Below are 21355 nucleotides of genomic sequence, written 5' to 3' on the forward strand. Positions count from 1 at the left end.
ATTAGAAAATTGAATGAACAAAACAACAAGGAAATACATTCTGAGAAAGAGCCCTGCAATGTTTGCAAGAAAACGCAGAGCTTTCAACTGAAGAAGGACATTTCGTTTTTTTGGGAACTTCAACCAGATTTCTGCATAAAACGACCGCGACAGGACTCGAACCTGCAATCATCTGATACCTTCACTATCCGAAGTCAGACGCCTTATCCATTAGGCCACGCGGTCGACACATGAGTACACCGTCCGAATGTCAGTACCATGTGAATACCTACCGAGGTTAGATTTATTCTCAGTTCTATTTTTGGATGTTTTACTGATTCCCAGATGCCACAAACTGAAGGGGAATCCCCAGTGTTTGTAACCGGTAGAAAACTGGAGATCATTTCCAACATTCTTGGCTGCCTGCCTGTGTGAAGTTTGCACGTTCCCCCCGTGTGTGTGTTTACTTCGGGTGTTCCGGTCTCCTCCCATCTCTAACGAAGCGCAGATTAGGCGGATTGGCCAGGCTAAATTCCCCCTTATTGTCAGGGGGATTAGTAGGGTAATTAGGTGGGGTTACAGAGAGGGATTCTCTGTCGGAGAGTTGGTGCAGAATGGTCGGTGCGGCCTCATTCCGCACTGTGGGGATCCTCTGCCTCCTACACATCCTCTCTTCAATCTTCAATGCCTGTCCCTGAATCCTTCTGCCAGCAGCTAATGCAGCAACTTCCCCCTGTGTACCTTGGTTCAATATGTTATTTTATTTTACACGTCTCTTACATCACCACTCAATCCCGTTAGCTGCAAAGAGTTAAAATCCGAATTATCCAGTCAAACCTTTGAGCTAAAATCCATCATCGACCGATCCAAAGCAGTAAATCTCATCTTCACCCTCGTCAGGACTCTCCCACACTTTCTAAAGTGTGATTACTGGGTCTGGGTACAATCCTAAAACAGCCGCAGATAATCAGAGCTTTATAAAGATTGAGCAGAACTTTTCAGTTTTTATACTCAGTATCTCCAGTTCTGAAGCCAAGCATCCAATCCGCCTTACTGACGACTCTCTTAAAATCGCCTCTCTCCTTTAAAGGTCTCTCTGACCCTCAGCTCCCTCTGAGCCTGCACACTGCTCAGAACTGGACCATTCAGTTTCTATTCCTTTTCCCCATATCTCCTGTCCAAATGCAGCACTGTTCCTGAGTGTGGGATTAATAATATGTTTCTACTATAATATCAGTGAGAGCTGAGACTGCAGCTTCTGTTTCTCCAAGAGAATCTTTCTGGATAAAGCCGGAATTTACAAGGATTTCTGTAACTGATATATTATCTGATAAATTATCACCGCCCTCACTCACTCTATCGGTGTCTATCCCTCCACCCCCACTCAGTAACTGTATAGGAAGGGGGAATATTGTTGGATAATGACTGACTGCAGACAATCTGTATCTTCTGTTGATCAAATAGAGAGGGAGAGAGATTCTCACAGTCTCTTTGTGAGTGTGGATTAATCTTTTATATGCCCTCAGAAACACAGTAATCCCCTTGCCTTTGTCAATTCCTAAGAAGTACTTGCACCTCTGAGAACCTGGTGGGCGGTGGAAGGGTGGGGTGAGGTTTGAAGGCGATGCCGCAGGATGCTGAGTGTGAGACCAGCCGATTTTAAAGCATATGTGTAGGAAAGTGAAGAGTGAACTTGTCCGTTTGAAGATCACAGAAAAGCTGTGTCTGGGAGCTGGGCCCGAGAGACAAGTTTTGGGTTGTCAGTAAATGAACTCCTGTAATGAAGACACAAAATCAGAAAGAGGAAATGCTGGAAATATTCAGCAGCTCCGGAAGCAGCTGTGGAGAGATATTCCTGTGGCCAGGATGTAACTCTCCAATTGGATACTTCACATTGCTCAGATCTGACACTCTCAACACCTTCCTGTAAGGAACAGGAAGGGTGGGAATTGGGTCTTTGTTGATTTGAGCAAACAGAGCAATGCAGCAATGAGAAGCTCCTCACCCCCCGGCGGCTTGGGGAAGGATGGGACTCAGATACAGGCCTCTGACTGGGGTTCAAAAGTTGGGGGAAAAACGTATCGAGTTTGAAATGTAAATGCTACAAAGATGGAATTCAACTCGATTTGTGCACAGATTTTGAACCTTGGTGGATGTAGTCAGGATAACCCATCTGTTTAAGATGCTGTGTTCAGGTCGCAATCTTTTTTCGGGGCCTGGGCTCAAATCCCACTTCAGGCACTTGTTTTTCCTTCGCGAGGCACCATCCAAACCCAAGAAATCTCTCAGCACAAGGGCAGCAGATGCAGAGGAACAATGACCACCTGTAAGTTCCACTCCGAGACACACATCATCCGGATTTGGAAACATATCACCGTTCCCATGGCGGGCTCACAATCCCGGAACTCCCTCCCTAACAGCAGTCTATGTGTACATACATCACATGGACTGCAGTGTCTCCAGAATGAATTCATCGCCAATTACTCAAAGACAATTAATTTGGACAATAAATGCTTCCCGGGCCAGTGACACACATACCCCGTATGAATAAAGTATTTTCTTTTTTAAATCACTTCGTGCGACAGAAGGAACACAGCTGCCTTCAGAGCAGAAAACTGTGTGTGTGAATCACATCTCTAATTTTACACCAAATGTGTGTCTGAAAACAGTAAGTGGACCCAGCTCACGTTAAACCGTTCAATATTTAGTCGGATAGTTCACAGGTACCTTCCAATTCTGGCTGTATCTCCTTTTTCACAAATACCACCAGATCTGGAACATATTTCCAGCATTCCGCTAATCCCACCGACAGCAGTGCCAGGCTCTGTGGCTTAGTTGGTTAAAGCGCCTGCCTAGTAAGCAGGAGATCCTGGGTTCAAATCCCAGCAGAGCCTTGGTTCTTTTTTCCCAATGATGTTTGCAATTGTGCCAGTCACAACATCCATTTTGCTTGTCAGTTTTGCCTTTCCCTTCACAGTGGATAATCTCCAACGTTGTTAAAATTTCGAGGCTCCCCACAAATATCTCGACTATTTGTTGAGATGATCCAGGTATTTTCATCATCTTGCAGTAAAAAAAATCATCTAAATATACTCAATGTTCTACCAACACAGATTTCCATTATTTTCTCAGGGAATTCCGAACACAGTCAAATGGCCTGAGAAACACACAATCCCGACAGTGCTGAAGGAGACCATTCTGCCCTTCGAGCCTGTACCGACCGTCCACCGACCCTCCGACAGAGAATTGCACATAGGATCTATCCCCGCAGTGCCACACACCCACTCCGCGCATCTACTGATACAAATACCTTGGGGACGAAGGGACAATCTAACATGGCCAAATCCATTCAACCTGTTCATCTTTGGAATGTGGGAGGAAATCGAATCACGTTGTTTCCTGAGATCATTTGTCTGGGTGAATTCAACTTGAACAGAACGACAGAAATTTGGCACCATCCAGGACAGAGCATCCCGCTTCATTAGCTTCCCATGTATAAAAACTCACTCCCTCCACTACCGACACACAATGTGCACCATCTACACGATGCACTGCAGCAACTTAGTGAAGCTTCTTTGGCAGCACCTTCCAAACCCACGCCCATTGGGACCCAGAAGAACAAGCGCAGCAGAAACATCAGAATAACATTGAAAAAGAGTCAAGACTCCGCTGGGATTTGAACCCAGGATCTCCTACTTACTAGGGAGGCGCTTTAACCAACTAAGCCACAGAGCCTGTTGCTGTTGTAGGTGCGTTCAGCGGAATGCTGGAAATACGTTCCAGATCTGGTGGTATTTGTGAAAAAGGAGACACTGCCAGGTTGTAGGACACTGGTATTTATTCATTGATTGTAGTTATTTATAAGTTGTTGTTGCGTGTCTGCGTTCCTTAATCTTATTTATCTTCCAAAAGAAATGAAATATCTAATTGAAAAAGATGTTACAATTTCTCACCCAACCAGCGAACGTTGTGTCAAACTTTAAGAAAGGTTTGCGATTTATTCTCGAGTCAGTGGTTTCCCTGGGAGCCGGGTTAACAGAAACAGCATGGAGAGATGGCAGAGCAGGAAATGTCGGTGCCGAAGGTGAATCACATCAATGAAGCAGCAACTGGTTTGTTACTAACCTGATCCATAATCCGATTGTGGTGGGACTCAAACTCACAACCTTTAAGTGACTGAATTACCATCATTTGGAAGACCAACGCGACACAGAGACACAGGCTGAAATTTTACTTTACTTGTCCTTAGATGGATTTTTGACGATGTGGAAACTATTGATAAATTCAATAATCTCAGAGTTAAAAGGTTAAGGACTGTTAAGAAGGACTTCATTGATCGCAATTCACCTTGGGACATCTGATGTCTGTTAAAACAGTTGTGGAAATATAGACCTGTTCCTCCTCTATACAGGGAATCTGTCCCTCACAGAACGATGCTCCCTCTCTCTCTTCCTCACTCCCCTGTACAGCTTGAAGTCTCATCTCGCAGGCCTGATAGTTGGGAGATACATTCTACTCTATCTGTCACGGGGCTGATCAGAACCTGTTCCCTGTTCCAATTAAACACCTGCACAGAACACAACGCAAAGCTGGGAGCTGGAAATCTAACAAAAAAAAACAAAAAATGCTGGAAATGCTCAGCAGGTGAGACAGCATCTCATTAACGGAGATTTGTGTAAAACCAGCTCCTGAAGCACAGCACAGCGGCACAGTTTAAAGTTTCCTTTCATCCACAATGGATGCTCCATTCTATGATTTTGAACAATTCAAATTGAGAATGTGCATTGTTATTCTAGTCGCCACAGCCTGAAAACCACTTCAGGCATTGATGTCACCCTTGGATTTTAAATTTGTAAATCCATTCTCTATCTTTTTAAAGCTACTGTTGAAACTGTATCCAACACACGCCCAGTTCTTTGTGAAAGACAAGGAGAATTGAAGATATATTTGGATAATTTTCCTTTGACTAAATTTGTACAGAAGCAGAAAGGCGGGAATCGCACTCAGCTCTTCATGAAACTCACCCGCTAAACATTGAAAGGTGGCAGTGTTTATTCAAGGGATAATTCTTGAACATAGAACACAGAACAGTACAGGTCCTTCGGCCCTCAATGTTGTGCCGAGTTATGTTCAAACCCAAGATCAAGCTCTCCCACTTCCCATCATTCTGGTGTGCTCCATGTGCCTATCCAATAACCGCTTGAAAGTTCCTAAAGTGTCCGACTCCATATCACAGCAGCAGTGTATTCCACACCCCAACCACTCTCTGAGTGAAGAATCTACCTCGGACATCCCTCCTATATCTCCTACCATGAACCTTATAGTTATGCTCCAAGGGCAAAACTTAGACTTGTGTATCTTTGCAACATTTACAGCTTGTGTCTGTCTGTGAGTAAATGACATTTCAGCGATCTGTTACTCATTCAAATGTTAACTAGTAACGAGAAGAGGAAGAAAGTTACTGCACCCTGGACGGAAATGTCAAATCATTTTGAAGGAGCCGTCGTGGAATTCTTTTTGCTGTTGCTAAAAGCGAAATAGCAGATGATGGTTTCGATCCATCGACCTCTGGGTTATGGGCCCAGCACGCTTCCGCTGCGCCACTCTGCTACGTAGAGTTCAGTTGTGCATTTATTATTAGTGGAGAATCGAAAATTTGGAACAGTATGCAATCTGGGCAATACAACTGAGCAAGTTGTATGGGAAACACTATGGGGACTGGACAGGATAATCCTACCGTGGGCAGGGCACTAAGTGAAGATGCGACATTGACTGAGTTGTCAGACGGAGCAGGGAATCGTTTCAGAAGATGCCAAGGAAAGTTGGAGTGCCAAATGTTTTATGATCACTGTACAAGTAGACGGTGAAATGCAGACTTCAGGTTGGATATTCATGAGTTCTGAGATGGGTGAAGAGACTGTGGCATCTCAGCGTAGTAAAGGTGCAATGGGGATTAGGAAGGGTAAAGGTGTACGCTTTATTTTATATCGTCTTCCTTGATCTTCGGACCAAAATGTCTCACTTCACACTTCCTTACGTTAATTAAGTTGCATCTGTCACGTGTCTGTCCATTCCACCCGCCTGTCTACATCTTCTTGAAGATTATCATTATCCTTCTTATTAAAGTATGTAGTGTTGAGGAGCAGAAGGATCTTGGGGTCCGGGTCCACAGGACTCTTAAATCGGCCTCGCAGGTGGAGGAGGTGGTCAAGAAGGCGTATGGTGTACTGGCCGTCATTAATCGAGGGATTGAGTTTAGGAGTCGGGAGGTAATGCTGGAACTTTATAAGACCCTTGTCAGGCCTCATTTAGAGTATTGTGTGCAGTTCTGGTCGCCTCACTATAGGAAAGATGTAGAAGCTATTACAAGGATGTTGCCTGGACTGGGAGGCATGCCTTATGAAGTTAGGTTGAGGGAGCTGGGACTCTTTTCCCTGGAGAGACGAAGGTTGAGAGGCGACCTGATAGAAGTTTACAAAATGGTGAGAGGAATGGATAGGGTGGACTCTCAGAGGCTATTTCCCCGGGTTGAAATGGTCGCTACGAGAGGACACAGATTTAAGGTGCGGGGAGGAAAGTACAGAAGTGATGTTAGGGGTAAGTTTTTCACTCAGAGGGTGGTGAGTGAATGGAATCGGCTGCCGTCAGTGGTGGTGGAGGCGAACTCGCTGGGGTCTTTTAAAAGACTCCTGGATGAGTATATGGGGTTTAATGAGATTGAGGGTTATAGATAGGTCTGTAGGTTGGTAGGTGATGATGTGATCGGCGCAACTTGTGGGCCGAAGGGCCTGTTTGTGCTGTAGTGTTCTATGTTCTATGTTCTAAAGTTCAGAATATTTTCAAGTTTTGCACCTTTGGCAAATTTTGAGATTGAAACCTGTCCACCCAGATATAGGCCAGTAGCCTCTTCCAGCATCGACAGACCTCCCTATCTCTGTAAAGCCTTCCACTCACTACAACCCTACTTATCTCTATAATTACCTCCAGCTCCTACACCCCTCCCTCTCCCTGTAACCTCCTCCAGCAATTACAACTATTTTCCCTCTCCTACCACCACCAGCCACTACAACCCTCCCTATCTCTGTAACCTTCTGCAATCACTAAAATGCTCTGAGATATCTGCTCACAGGGTGTGGGAGTAGGACGAGTCCATTCAGTCCCTCGAGCCTGCTCTGTTATTCGGGAAGGTGAAGGCGGCTTTGTTTCCAATCTCCACCTTCACCCCTTTACCCCGTCACCCTTAATAACCACTGTTAACAAGAAGATATCGATCCCGGGTTAACAATTCACTGATTCCCTTTTGGGTGAGGGCAAGATTCCAAAACTTGGAGCGGCCTCAAGTGTTACTCAGCTTCACTCCTGGGAGTTAAACTCTGTCCCTCTTTCTCTCTACCCATCCTCCCCCGAAACCAGGTCCCAGGGTTCCCCCAGCCTCCACCAGCAGGAATCATTCGGCTCTCTTTACCCCCACCATCACATCCTGAAAAATGTAATTAAACCCCAGAGAAAAAGGCCCTCATTTTTCTAATCACTCCTCGTAACTTCACTCCCAGCTCCAGACTTCAGTCTAGTGAACTTTACATTATGTCAATCACCCCAATGCCAATTTGTATGTGGCTCGGGTAATAATCCAGAGATTGTAACCCCTGAGGACCTGTTCTTTAATGTATTTCCTCGTTGCTGATGAACCCCAAACAGGTCCTTTTACCCGGTCTTCCACCGTTACTCAAAAAGGACCCTAAATAATCATGAGAAATCAGTGAACATTTCATGTTTAGAATCCATTTCACAGAGATAAGGTTGTTTATCACAATATGGATCACAGCAACTGGATCCCATCCCCACTCCTACTTCAATATCCTTTCAAGCCAATCAGAGATGTCCCTCACCATGGCACCGAGCAGGCAACATACTGTGTGGGACTCTCGATACAAAGGATGTTATCAATCCCCCTAATTATAGAATCTCCTAGAACGGCCACTCGACTAGAAATGTGTTCATTGGAGTTTAGAAGAGTGAGAGGGGATCTCATGGAAACTGATAAAATTCTGACAGGATTAGACCAGGTAGATTCAGAAAGAATGTTCCCGATGATGGGGGACTCCAGAACTAGGCGTTCTCCAGAGAATGGGGAAGGTGTGGAATTCACTGCCACAGGAAGTAGTTGAGGCCAAAACCTGTGTTTGATTTCAGGAAGAAATGAAATATAGCAACAAGATTGTTAACACGATTCTAAACAGGAAACTTTCACTGATTTCTTAAAATTATATATAATCCTCGTTTCCTAGTTTTCCAAAACGATTCTCCCTCCCTATTTTCCCACTTGAAATCTCCTTTCTCAAGCTGTTATAACCAGGAATGTCTTATGCCCAGTAATGAGCAGCTTTTGCAATGTGTTTGAATGAACACAATTTCATATCATCTAAGCAGCATTTTGAAGTTTTCATTCATTCACTGTATTCTGGTGAAATATGATCTTTATGTTCTGTGAGTAATTACATAAGAACCTTCCTCTGATATGAGACGTCGTTTTGTCCTTGTTCCCCTGATGCTGCTTTATTTCTCTTTCTTCTCTCGTCATGATCTTTCTCATGGAATTTGCAGCACACTCGGCCCAGTTCGCCAGCTGAGTACATCCCGGCCCACAGCACAAATCCACTTCTTGAAAAGAGGAACACCAAAAGTTACATTTTTTAGTGGTTGCCGCTCTAAACAAACTGTTATTTTAAAACGTTTTATATCATACTCGCTGCGAGCAGGGATTGAACCTGCGCGGGGAAACCCCATTGGATTTCGAATCCAACGCCTTAACCACTCGGCCATCGCAGCTACTTATTTACCCAACCTCAGTAACATTTCTACTAACTTTATCAGACACAGCAATGATGCCGAGAGCAGTGTGTGAGCTGAATTTGTTCATCTTTTATTTTGTATCTTTCTCTCTGAATGAGAACTCATGTATTTGTTCAGAGACTTGTTTTTATGTTTCAAAGAAATGTTCATTAAAAGCAAATAGATTCCGAATTTTTGGGGAAAAAAAACATTAATTTTCATTTCATTACCATCAAATGTTGCTTTTGAAGTTTATGTCCATTTGTTTCGAGACACAAAAGGATAAGTTTCTGAATAAATTCCCATTGCGACGCCGGGAATTGAACCCGTGCCAGCTGCTTGAAAGGCAGTTCTGCCCACCGCGATATCACCAACACTCGCTTGGTTTAAAGAATCGTTGTTTTCATTCGTTATAATGACGGAACTAACTTAGTTGCTGATTTCATCAGACACGAGATGTGTCCATAACGCAGTTTGTAAACTGAACTTGGCTTGTCTGGACAGGTTCAGCTTCCTCTTTACCATTGTTTCTGACTGAGAATTCATTGATTAGTTTCGAGGGATTAAAAAAAAAACTAAACAAAGTTTCCACGGACAGCAATTTCAAACTAGATTTTCCGTCAGACACACATGGATGATGAGAATATTGATGTGAATTTTATTTGAGCAGACCCCCTCCCCTCCCCTCCAGTTCTCAGACAGACACTGACAGGTTCGAAGTTTGTTTTACTTTTTATAGAAAATAAATCCCTGTCTCACGACCTGCTTTTCTCCTGTTCTCAGACACATTCACTTTCTACAAGGGGGCACTAACTGGTTTGAAGAATCAGAGTCAGACTGCAGTCACCGCATTCTCTCTCCATCCCATTCTCTCAGTGCCACCTTACACCATATCCGACAGAGTGATTTGGAAAAGTTGAGTGAATCACCATAAGACCATAAGACGCAGGATCAGAATTATCCCACTCGGTCCATTGAGACTGCTCCGCCATTCAATCATGCTGATAGTTTTCTCATCCCCATTCTCCTGCCTTTTCTCATTCACCCCGATCCCCCTATTAATCAAGAACCTATCTGTCTGTGTCTTAAAGATACTCAATGATCTTGTCTCCACAGCTTTCTGTGGCAAAGAGTTCCACAGATGAACAACTCACTGGCTGAAGAAATTCCTCCTCATCTCTCTTTTAAAGGGTCGTCCCTTTAGCCTGAGGTTGTTCCCTCTGGTTCTAGTTTCTCTTACTAATGGAAACATTCTCTCCACGTTCACTCTATCCAGGCCTCGCAGTATCCTGTAAGTTTCAATAAGATACCCCGTCCCCCCAACTCGCCATTCTCCTGAACTTCAACGAGATCCGGAGTCCTCAACCGTTCCTCATACGACAGTTTCTCTATTCCAGGGATCATTCTCGTGAACCTCCTCTGCACCCTTTCCAATGCCAACTGATCCTTCCTTAGATATGTGGCCAAAGACTTCAAACAAACTGCAGGTGGGGTCTGACCAGGCCCTTATCCAGCCTCAGAAGTACATCCCTGCTCTTGTATTCGAGCCCTCTCGACATGAATGCTAACATTGCATTTGCCTTCCTAACTGCCGACTGAATCTGCTCGTTAACCTTAAGAGAATCTGGAACAAGGACTCCCAAGTTCCTTTATGTTTCTGATTTCCTAAGCATTTTAGTTTAGGAAAATCTGGAGATTCCGAGAGCAGATAATTTGTATTTTCACCCGAAAGAAACACAATATTTGTCATCACTATAATAACTGAAAAAAAAAGATATGATTGGCTCTTGCCGCGGAATCTGGTCAACAGATGTGATCTCACACCACGTGGACTGCAGCGGTTTAAGAAGGCAGCTCACTGTCCAGATGTCACGGAATCTGGTTAACAGATGTGATCCGACATCACATGTACTTTAACAGTTCAAGAAGGCAGCTCACCACCACCTTCCCAAGGGCAATTAGGGATGGGTAATAAATGCTGACCCAGACAGCGACACCCACATTCCATGAATGAATTCAAAGACAATCTGTGGGGAGCAGTTCTCAGAGTGTTTAACAGTTAGTGAGGTGAAAAACTATCACTCACCCCTTGGAAACTAGATCAAAGGCCGAGACAAGGAGAACTTCCGTCCTGGGACCTAACATTCAGTGAAAGTTTTGGCCTGTGAATGTGTGGATGTGAACATTGTGCAAGAGACAATGTATGAAAGGGACGGGCGGGTCAGACTAATCCAACTGTGTTTGTGTGTCTGTTCTGATCATGAGATCTCCGAGTCTCTCTTGTGGAAAATAAAACGATTTTTCAATCAAAGAATCCAACTCAACACCATCGCCCCCCTCCCCCCACCTCGCTGAGCCGCAAAGTAGGATTTCAAGGCAGCGGTTTCTTTAAATACAAGATTTCAGTCAAAAAGTTAAGAGCATGTCAGCTATCGCGTGCCCGCACATCTTACCTCAAATTCTTAATATCTGTCACTGAATCCAGCTACTAGCAATTAAGACAAAACAAAATGTAAAACAATGAAGCATACTTTCCCTGCTTCGAGACATTAAATAAGGCAGCAAAGCGGCACAGTGGTTCGCACTGGTGCCCGTGTTTGATTCGGGTCTTGGGTGTGTGGAGCTTGCATGTTCTCCTTGTGCCTACATGTGTTTCCTCTGGGTGCTCCAGTTTCCTCCCACATTCCAAACACATGCTGGTTAGGTACATTGGCCATGTTAAATTGTCCCTCAGTGTCCCAGGATGTATAGGTTCTGGGGATTCGCCAAGTAAAAATTGTGTAAAAGATGTTCTTTCAGAAAGTTGTAGACTCGATGGGCCAAATGGCTTCCTTTTCCAATGCAGAGATTCTATGCAGAAACATTGCCTCCACTTATGAAGCCAAGTTTCCAATCCGCTTTCCGAATGACATGTTCAAAATTTCCTCTCACTCTCAAAGATCTCTCTGAACCTCAGGCCCCTCTGAGCTTGCACACTGTTTAGAAATGGACCAACTCTTTTTCTTGCCTCTCCCCATCTCTTCTGCCAAAATGCAGCATTGTTTCTGAGTGTGGGATTAATAATGTGTCTCTGCTACAATATGAGTCGGAGTAATGTGAATATGTCAAAATTCACGGATGACACTAAGATGGGTGGAAGAGCAAAGTGTGCAGAGGATGCTGAAAGTCTGCAAAGAGATATAGATAATCTAAGTGAGTGGGCAAGGGTCTGGCAGATTGAGTACGATGTTGGTAAATCTGATATCATCCATTTTGGTAGGAATAACAGCAAAATGGACTATTATTTAAATAGGAAAACATTGCAGCATGCTGCTCTGCAAAGGGACCTGGGTATCCTTGTGCAGGAATCTCAAGGAGTTGGTTTGCAGGTGCTGTGGGGTAACGTGTACTTGAGAAAGGATATACTTGCACCGGATGGAGTGCAGAGGAGACTCACTAGGTTGATTCCATAGATGAGAGTGTTGGCGTATGAGGAGAAACTGAATAGACTGGAGGTATACTCTTTGGAGTTCAGAAGAATGAGGGGAAATCTTATCGAACCATATAAAATTATGAAGGGAATAGATAAGATGGAAGCAGGGAAGTTGTTTCCATTGGCGGGTGAAACTAGAACTGGGCGGGCGGGGGCGGTGGAGGAGGGGGGAGTTGGTGCAGGGTAGCCTCAAAATAAGGGGAAGCGGATTCAGGACTGAGCTGAGGAGGAACTTCTTTACACAAAGGGTTGTGAATCTGAGGAATTCTCTATCCAGTGAAGCAGTTGAGGCTACCTCACTAAATGTTTTTAAGGCAAGAATAGATAAATTTTTGAACAAAAACGGAATTAAGGGTGAGCGGGTGGGTAAATGGAACTGAGACCACAAAAAGATCAGCCATGATGGTTTTGAAGGGGGACCCTATTCCTGCTCCTAGTTCTTATGTTCTTATGAGAACTGAGACTGCAGCTTCTGTTTCTCCAAGAGAATCTCTCTGGATAAAGCCGGAATTTACAAGGATTTCTGTCACTGAGGCATTGTCTGGCGGTCTGTGTCTCACTGCTCCAACTCACTCTATCCCTCCATCCCCGCTCATCAACTCTATATGAAGGCGGGATCTTGTTGTTTAGTGACTGAGTGCACACAATCTGTATCTACATCTGATCAAATAGAATTCAGCTTGTGAACAATATCATCATTTCAACCAGCTCTGGGTTAACCCAGGCACAGCTCTGATTGGCTGCAGCCCCCTGAATCTGGGGAACAGACACTGTGAGCATCGCCGGCCTCAGAGGCTTTCACAGTTACTGAGCTGGGAAACTCCAACTAATCCCCGAGAATCCACAGCACAGAGCGAGAGGAGAGGAAAACCTGTCCTGGGAGCTGTCAATCTGAGACACAGTTTGACCTGTCAATGTGCAGATGTGAAGCTGCTCCTTCCATTCCCAATCTGCTATAACCAGGAGTTCCTAACGCCCAATAATGACCAGCTTGCAGCAATGTGTTTGAATGAACACGATGTCATATCATCCAAGCAGCATTTTGAAATTAACAGTCAGAGTATTCTGATGAAATTTATTTCTTATGTTCTGTGTGTCATTCCTTAAGAATCTTCCTCTGAAATGAGACCTTGTTTTGTCCTTGCGCTCCTGATGCTTTTGTTTTCAATCTGCTCACATTATGATTTCCCTCATGGAACCAGAGAAAGGGAACAGCACTGAATCATTCGGCTTATCTTGTCCATGCCAGCCCGAGGGCACCCAGGTGTCCTCTTCAAGTTCACCTTCCTGCACTCGGCCCGGAGCCATGGAGCTGAAAGCATGATGGTGATCCACATACTTGGCACCAAAATACCAGAAGGAGCTCCGGCAGCAAACACTTTCAGTGATAAACGCTGCGAGCAGGATTCGAACCTGCGCGGGGAAACCCCATTGGATTTCTAATCCAACGCCGTAACCACTCGGCCATCGCAGCGCCACAAGGTCTCGGACTAATAATCACCTCAGTGGCGATCATACTAACTTCATCAGGCACCGTTATTGTACAAAGCTCAGTGTGTGAGCTGAAATTTGTTCCTTTACTTTTGTATCTTTGTCTCTGACGGAGAACTCACTTACTAGGTCAGAGACTTGTTTTTGTATCTCAGTAATTTTTCATTACAAACAAATTAGTTCCGAATAAAAAGAACAAAACAAATCTCTATTGTATTTCATTATCGTAAACTGTTGCGCTCGCCCAGGTTTTGCCCACTCGGTTGAAAACACAGGAGAAAGTGGATAAAGTTGTAAGTAAATTATCAATGCGATGACGGGGAATCGAACCCGGGTCAATCGCTTGGAAGGCAGTTATGTTCACCACTATACCACCATCGCTCACTACGTTTAAGCAGCCCTTATTTGAAGAACAAAGAACAAAAACTGCCCCGGAAACAGGCCCTTCGGCCCAACGAGCCCGCGCCGCCATTTTAATACTACCAGTTCCCCCTCCACCCATGACCCCTATCTATTGTTTTTATGGCCATCCACATTGAGGGAAACTAACTTAGGGAGAATTTATTACTGCCAATCAGCCTAACAGCACATCTTTGGGGTCTGGGAGGAAACCGGAGCACCCGGAGAAAACCCACTCAGGGACGGGGAGAATGTGCAAACTCCCACAGACACCGGCCCAAATCCATGCGTCTGCACAGCAAACAGTGATAGTCACTGATCTTGCCCAGTATCTGGTCCAGTTTAGGCACACACTAACGACATGAAGCACTAGGCCAATCTCGAACAACCAAGAGCAGCCCCAGTACGACCCATCGCGTGTATGCCCCTCGTTGGACACGAGGTGGACCGATTTAAACCTGTGAATGAAAAGAGAAAAAACATTATTATCTTCCCATATCCTTTTCCATTACTAGGGTCGTCCCAATGCTAATGAACCTTATTTAAAACAATTTCCTATATCCTCCCATCTCCAACCCACTCATGTGCCTGTCTCAGTTACTCTGAAACAACTCCAGCGCGTCTGCCTCTGTTTTTTGTTCACTCTGTTTAAAGTCCAAGAGGCCGCGATCAGGCTCTAAATAAATTATCAATGCAATAGCCGGGAATCGAACCCGAGTCAACAGTTTAGAAGGCAGGTATACTCACCACAATACCACCATCGCCCGCTCTGAGTAAGTAAACGTTATTTGCATTGGTTTTAATTACGGAACTTCCGTCGGTCCTGCACCGACAACAATCCCACCCAATCTGTATCCTCATAACCCCACATATTTACCGTGCTAATCCCCCTGACACTGAGGGACTATTTAGCATGGCCAATCCCGCTAATACGGCACTAATTTTCATGGCTGAGCTGCCGATTCTGGAAAGACAAAATCTGCCATTCGGGCCGCAAATGAAGCTGGAGTCTGCTTTGGATCTTCTGAAACCACATGTTTACCTGGTGGCAAACTCCTGTCCAAAACTGGGGTCCTGACTTGAATCGATCGTCAGCTCTAGTTTCTCATGGGATTAGAAATATGGGAATGTGGAATTGTTCTGGAACATTCACCCCTCCAGCCTGTGAGTCCAAACTTCATCTTGGTTCCGTGAGCCTCAAAAACACTGAGCGAATCATCAGCAATAAGGGGACGGAACAAATACACTACCGACGAGGATGGGATTCGAACCCACGCGTGCAGAGCACAATGGATTAGCAGTCCATCGCCTTAACCACTCGGCCACCTCGTCATGCAGCAACTGCTCCCCAAACCACCTCTTGTGTTTTAACATCCGTAACAAAGAACACATTTCTCCCGCAGGATAACGCTGCCTTTCTGCTTTCTCTTGATTCGTTGTTACTTTTCCATTTGATGTAAATCCAGAGAAAGTAAAGAGAGAGACAGTTCACCTCTCTGCTCCCGGTTCGGTTTTGAATTCACCGAACATGACCCTAATGTAAAACAGAGCAAGTGCTGTGAGTTTGTGGAGCAACAGGAGAGAGTCTGACCTCCCAGTAGAGGGCTGTGTGTCCCAATCACGGAGCTTTTCTGTGTCGCTCTTTGGATTTTGGTTGTTTGCGATTGTTCCTGAAATGACAAATTCCAAATCTGGGATACAAATGAAATTTTAGGGATGATCCGATTCTCATGCTTAGCTATTTTTAATAAACTTCTGTATTTGAACAATGTGTGAGGGATATGATTTGTCCAGTGTCGGTAAAGTTCGAGCAAGGTTCGCAGTCCCAGTTGTTTCTGGGAGCCATCAATGGGGAGAGCTGACTGGCTGTGATTTAACCAGAGGATTCACACCTCTGGAGAGAAGCAAGACTGAGAAGGCGGAGCCTTCATGATCAATCTCAACTGAACCGGGAATTGATCCCGCGCTGTTGGCTGAATAAACTGTCCAGCAAATGGAGACAAATGCTCTGGGTACTCACTAATGAAAACTAAGACCATCACTGTTTCTATTTGATGGAGTGAGTAGGTGATAGCAGAGGATGGTTTCGATCCATCGACCACTGGGTTATGGGCCCAGCACGCTTCCGCTGCGCCACTCTGCTCCCAAAGTCAGCCCCTCCCTGCTTATTACTGCTGCCCGCGAGCCAGGAATCTATTCACTTTTTGTTACAAACAAAACCCTGGGAAGCTCACCCTGGCTGGATAATAACACGTAACATCACCCCGAATGTAACAGACATTGAACAAACACACAGAAAAGCAGTAAAAAACTATTAGGAGACACACAATGACAGACAGAAAATATTCGAGCAAACAGGCAAGACACTGAGATGGAGAAACTGATTAAGTATGAAAAGGGATTTTCTGTTCCACAAAGATAGGCCTTGTTTTGAAATGTATGGTGTGTTGTGTAACTGTGCTCTCTGCTGTGTAACTGTTCTCTCTGTTTGGAACTGTGACTCTCCCGTTGACAGATCTTCACTGTGGTTCTGACAAATTCTTCCCTGTTGTGTAAATGTGTTCCCGGTTTGTAAATATCATCCGTCTCGAGCAGAAGTTTTTTCTTCTTTTGTGTGAAATGTTCTCTGTTGTTCTGTGAAGGTGTTTTCTGTGGGAAAAAATCGACGGAAATTTCAAGGCCGCCATTTCTGAGGCTTGCTTTCAATTCCAGCATTGTTTGGGCCGAACGGCCTCCTCCTGTTTCTGTTTTCTATCCATGTGCCTATGTGTTAAATCAGTGAATTTGAATTTCACCAGCTGCCGTGGTGGGATTTACTCCGTGTCCCCAAAGATTAGCGCGGGCCTCTGGATTACCAGCCCAGTGACATCACCTTTCACCCCTGTAAACAAAAACAGTTCATTCAGCTCAGCATTAACCCTCTTCCTGAGGAGATTAGAATTCCTGCCACAGAATTTCAATTAGCCGATTGATGCAAAGCATTTTGTCCTCGTTTGGAACATTAACAATTTATCCAGATCAAACATACATTGTGGAACAGTTCTGACCGAAAAAAATGAGATACCTGAGAATTAAATGAACAAAGTTACAAGGAAAGTAATTCTGAGAAAGCTGTTTGGAAAAAATAGTGGATTTCAGTTAACGGGCGAGGGAATTGGACTTTTAATTCCAAATGTCTTTATTGATGTCAAATTTCGCCATCTGCCTTGGTGGTGGTGGTGGTCGTGGTGGTGTGTGTGTGTGTGAGAGAGAGAGAGAGACTCTCACATGATCAATCTGTTTGACTGATCATGAATTAGTCCTTCATGTTCCCTCATAAACACTGTGATCCCTTGACTTTGTGAATTCCTCAGATACACTTGTACCACTGAGACTCTGGTGTGGGGGTGGAGGGTGGGGTGAGGTTTGAAGGCGATGCCGCAGGGTGCTCAGTGTGAAAACAGACGGTTTTAAAGCCGGGAACTGAAAAGTGAACTTGTCTGTGTGAAGATCACAGAAAAGCTCTGTCTGGTGCTGCGTCCAAGAGACAAGATTTGGGTTGTCAGTAAATGAACTCCTGTAATGAAAGCACAAAATCAGAAAGAGGAAATGCTGGAAATATTCAGCAGCTCCGAAAGCAGCTGTGGAGAAATATCCCTGTCGCCAGGGTGTAACCCTTCAATTGCAGAGTTCACATTGCTCAGATCTCTCAATCTTAGCACCGTCGGGTAAGGAACAGGTAGAGCGGGTCTGTGTTGACTTGAGCAAACAGAGCAATGCACAACCCCAATAAACAGGAGACCCCAGTTTCAAATCCCAGCGAGAACTTTGAGGCCTTTCAAGTGATTAGTACAATTGTACAAGTCACAATATCCCATCCTTGCTAATCAGTATTGGCTTTCCCTTTACAGTGGATGATCTACAGAGATAAAATATATTTCGAGACTCCCCACAAATATCTCTACTATTTACACGATCCGGGTATTTTCACCATTTGCAGAGAAAAAAATCTGCAATAAATCTAATGCTGTAAATTCATAAATACAGCTTTCCATTTTTTTCCTCAAGGAATTTCTAACGCAGTCGAACGGCCTTAGAGTTACACAATCCCAACAGTGCTGAAGGAAACCATTCTGCCCATCGAGTTTGTACCGACTCTCCAACAGAGAATCGTACACTGGACCTATCCCCGCGGCGCCACACATCCACCCCCGTAATGTCCCTATACAAACACCTTGGGGAACCAAGGGGCAATCCAGCATGGCCAATCCACCCAACTTGCTCATCTTTGGACTGTGGGAGTAAACCAGATCACTTGGTTTCCTGAGTTAATTTGCCTGGATCAATATAGATTCAACAGAACTACAGAAGGTTAGCACCATCCAGGACAAAGCATCCCACTTCATTCGCTTCCCACACATAAAAAATCACTCCCTCCACTCCCGGCACACAATGACAGCAGTGTGCACCATCTACACGATGCAGCAACTCAGCAAGGCTCCTTTTCCAGCACCTTCCAAACCCATGACTACGACAGCCTGGAAGGACAAGCGCAGCGGACACATCAGAATAACACCCCTACATTGCAGGGCACTGATATTTATTTATTGATTTATAAATTGCTGTTGTTGTGTGTGTGTTCTTTAACCTTTTTTTATCTTCCAAAAGGAGTGAAATCTCGAATTGAAAATGACGTTACTATTTCTAACCCAAACAGTCAATGTTGTATTAAACCGGGGTTTGTGATTTATTCTCGAGTCAGTGGTTTCCCTGGGAGCCGGGTTAACAGAAACAGCATGGAGAGATGGCAGAGCAGGAAATGTCGGTGCCGAAGCTAAATCACATCAATGAGGCAGCAAACTGTTTACTACGAATCTGATCCAAAATCCGACTCTGGTGGGACTCGAGCCCACAACCTTTGAATGGCTAATTTAATTATTTAGACGTCCAACGCGCTTTCCGTTGCGCCACAGAGCCACGAGCTTACTTTCCTTGTCCATCTATGGATTTTTGACAATGTGGAAACTATTCGTAAGTTGAACAATCTCATAGTTTAAACATCAAGAACTGTTAAGAATATGGTGTAACAGGCATAACTAGGGCGTAGAGAAAGATCAACTTAGTGCGAGATAATCCATTCAAGGTAAGTCTGTGAATTCAGATGTTCAGGATCCAGCCACAGAGGGAGGTGCCGAGGCCCAGGCCACAGAGTTTGGAGAGGAGTTTTGTGGGAATAGTAGTGTTGAAGGCTGAGCTGTAGTCAATAAATAGGAGTCTGACTTAGGTGTCCTTGTTATCTAGGTGTTCCAGGATTCAAGGGCCAGGGAAATGGTGTCTGCTGTGGACCTTTTGTGGCAGTTGGTACTGGCATGTTAGACAGCAAGTCATTGTCTTGTGAGATGGTCAAAGGTTGTGGGTCCGAATCTCATCTGAGTCCGCTTTTGGGATAAAATGTGAAGAAATTAGGAACTGGTGTGTCAATCTTCTCAGAGAAATAAAACTGCCGCCTGGAACTTCAGAGAGGGCCCTCAGTGTAAAAGGACGGCATTCGGCCCATCAAGCCTGCACCGAGAACAATCCGATCCAGGCTGTACCCCCGTGACCCCACATGTTTACCATGCTAATCCCCCTGACACTAAGGGGCTATTTAGCATGGCCAATTCCGCTAATACAGCACTAATTTTCATGGCTGACCTGCCGATTCTGGAAAGATAAAATCTTGCTCCTGGCGTCTGCTTTGGAGATTCCGAAACCACATTTTTGCCGGGTGGTGAACTCCTGTCCAAAGCTGGTAACCTGACTTGATTCGAGTTTCTCCGAGGATGAGAATTCTGGGAATGTGGAATTGTTCTGGAACATTCACCCCTCAAGCCTGTGTGTCCAAACTTCATCTCGGTTCTGCGAACCTTAAAACACGCCATCAGTTTAAGGGTCAGAGTAAATACATCACCGACGAGGATGGGATTTGAACCCACGCGTGCAGAGCACAATGGATTAGCAGTCCATCGCCTTAACCACTCGGCCACCTCGTCATGGAATAATTTGGTACCAAACTTTGACAAAGGGTCATCTGGACTCGAAATGTCAGCCCTTTTCTCTCCTTGCGGATGCTGCCAGACCCGCTGAGATTTTCCAGCGTTTTCTCTTTTGACTTCTCACCAAACCAGCTCTTGTGTTTTAACACCCGTAACAAACAACATGTTTCTCCCGCAGGATAATGTTGTGTTGCTGTTTACTCCTTAATCTCGGTTCGCTGTTACTCTTCCATTCCATGTCTAACCACAGAAGGTAAAGAGGGAGACAGTTCCATTCCCTGGGCCCTGTCTGGTTTTGAATTGGCCGAACGTAACCCGGATGTAAAAAGCAGGAAGCAGTGGGAGCCTGTGGCGCAACGGTAGCGCGTCTGACTCCAGATCAGAAGGTTGCGTGTTCAAATCACGTCAGGCTCATGAAACTTTTCTGGGTCGGATTTTGTATCTGGGTAAAGTTAATTTCCCCCAAAATGACAGATTTCAAAACGATGGTAGAAATGATATTTTAGGGATGCTTCCGGTTCGCATGCTCAGATTATTATTGCACAGTTTTATATCTGAAACAATGTGCCAGAATTGTGAGGTTTTCATTTCTTGCAAAGTTAAAGCAAGGCCCACACTCTCAGATGTTTCTGTGGGTCATCAAAAGAGAGAGAGCTGACTGGTGGTGATTTAACAGGATAATTCACACCTCAGGAGAGGAGCAAGGCTAAAAACAATCTCAGACGATACAGGAATTAATCCCGAGCTTTTGGCTGAATAAACTGCCCAGCCAACTGAGCTAAACACTTATTTGATAAAAGGGGAACTCTCCGAAAGTTCATGCTGCCAAATAAACCTGCTGGGCTTTAACCTGTTTTAGTGAGATTACTTACTGTGAACCTGGGATAAATGTGCTGTGTTCCCCGTTAATGAAAATCAAGATGATGAAACAAATTTACTGTCGAGAAAACTCAGAGTTGCCTTTGGGCAGCAGCCGAATGTTACTGTTTGATGTTAGTGACACCACACCAAGCAGCTGCGATGGCCGAGTGGTTAAGGCGTTGGATTTGAAATCCAATGGGGTTTCCCCGCGCAGGTTCGAGCCCTGCTCGCAGCGAATCTGATATGCACTGTTTAGAGGTTGTAACTTGTTTAGTGGTTCCCCCACTAAAATTGTAACTGTTAATTT

General features: G+C 44.7%; 10 non-coding genes across 10 annotated transcripts; 3 read left to right on the top strand and 7 right to left on the bottom strand.

Annotated features, from left to right (window-relative positions):
* Positions 1-141: 141 nt before the first annotated feature.
* trnar-ucg (transfer RNA arginine (anticodon UCG)) lies at positions 142-225 on the bottom strand. Its single transcript is given in 2 exon segments — positions 142-177; positions 189-225. It is a non-coding gene; the product is annotated as a tRNA-Arg (tRNA).
* A 2574-nt stretch (positions 226-2799) lies between these two features.
* trnat-agu (transfer RNA threonine (anticodon AGU)) lies at positions 2800-2873 on the top strand. Its single transcript has one exon. It is a non-coding gene; the product is annotated as a tRNA-Thr (tRNA).
* Positions 2874-3640: 767 nt separating this feature from the next.
* trnat-agu (transfer RNA threonine (anticodon AGU)) lies at positions 3641-3714 on the bottom strand. The gene has a single exon. It is a non-coding gene; the product is annotated as a tRNA-Thr (tRNA).
* A 5012-nt stretch (positions 3715-8726) lies between these two features.
* On the bottom strand, positions 8727-8808 carry trnas-cga (transfer RNA serine (anticodon CGA)). The gene has a single exon. It is a non-coding gene; the product is annotated as a tRNA-Ser (tRNA).
* A 4867-nt stretch (positions 8809-13675) lies between these two features.
* On the bottom strand, positions 13676-13757 carry trnas-aga (transfer RNA serine (anticodon AGA)). Its single transcript has one exon. It is a non-coding gene; the product is annotated as a tRNA-Ser (tRNA).
* A 1666-nt stretch (positions 13758-15423) lies between these two features.
* Positions 15424-15505, bottom strand: trnas-gcu (transfer RNA serine (anticodon GCU)). Its single transcript has one exon. It is a non-coding gene; the product is annotated as a tRNA-Ser (tRNA).
* A 739-nt stretch (positions 15506-16244) lies between these two features.
* Positions 16245-16316, bottom strand: trnam-cau (transfer RNA methionine (anticodon CAU)). Its single transcript has one exon. It is a non-coding gene; the product is annotated as a tRNA-Met (tRNA).
* A 3786-nt stretch (positions 16317-20102) lies between these two features.
* On the bottom strand, positions 20103-20184 carry trnas-gcu (transfer RNA serine (anticodon GCU)). Its single transcript has one exon. It is a non-coding gene; the product is annotated as a tRNA-Ser (tRNA).
* Positions 20185-20529: 345 nt separating this feature from the next.
* On the top strand, positions 20530-20601 carry trnaw-cca (transfer RNA tryptophan (anticodon CCA)). Its single transcript has one exon. It is a non-coding gene; the product is annotated as a tRNA-Trp (tRNA).
* Positions 20602-21201: 600 nt separating this feature from the next.
* On the top strand, positions 21202-21283 carry trnas-uga (transfer RNA serine (anticodon UGA)). The gene has a single exon. It is a non-coding gene; the product is annotated as a tRNA-Ser (tRNA).
* The last annotated feature ends 72 nt before the right edge of the window (positions 21284-21355 follow it).

This window comes from Carcharhinus amblyrhynchos, unplaced genomic scaffold, assembly GCF_965287045.1.
Source record: "Carcharhinus amblyrhynchos unplaced genomic scaffold, sCarAmb.v2.hapA scaffold_42, whole genome shotgun sequence".
Classification (NCBI taxonomy): Eukaryota; Metazoa; Chordata; class Chondrichthyes; order Carcharhiniformes; family Carcharhinidae; genus Carcharhinus; species Carcharhinus amblyrhynchos.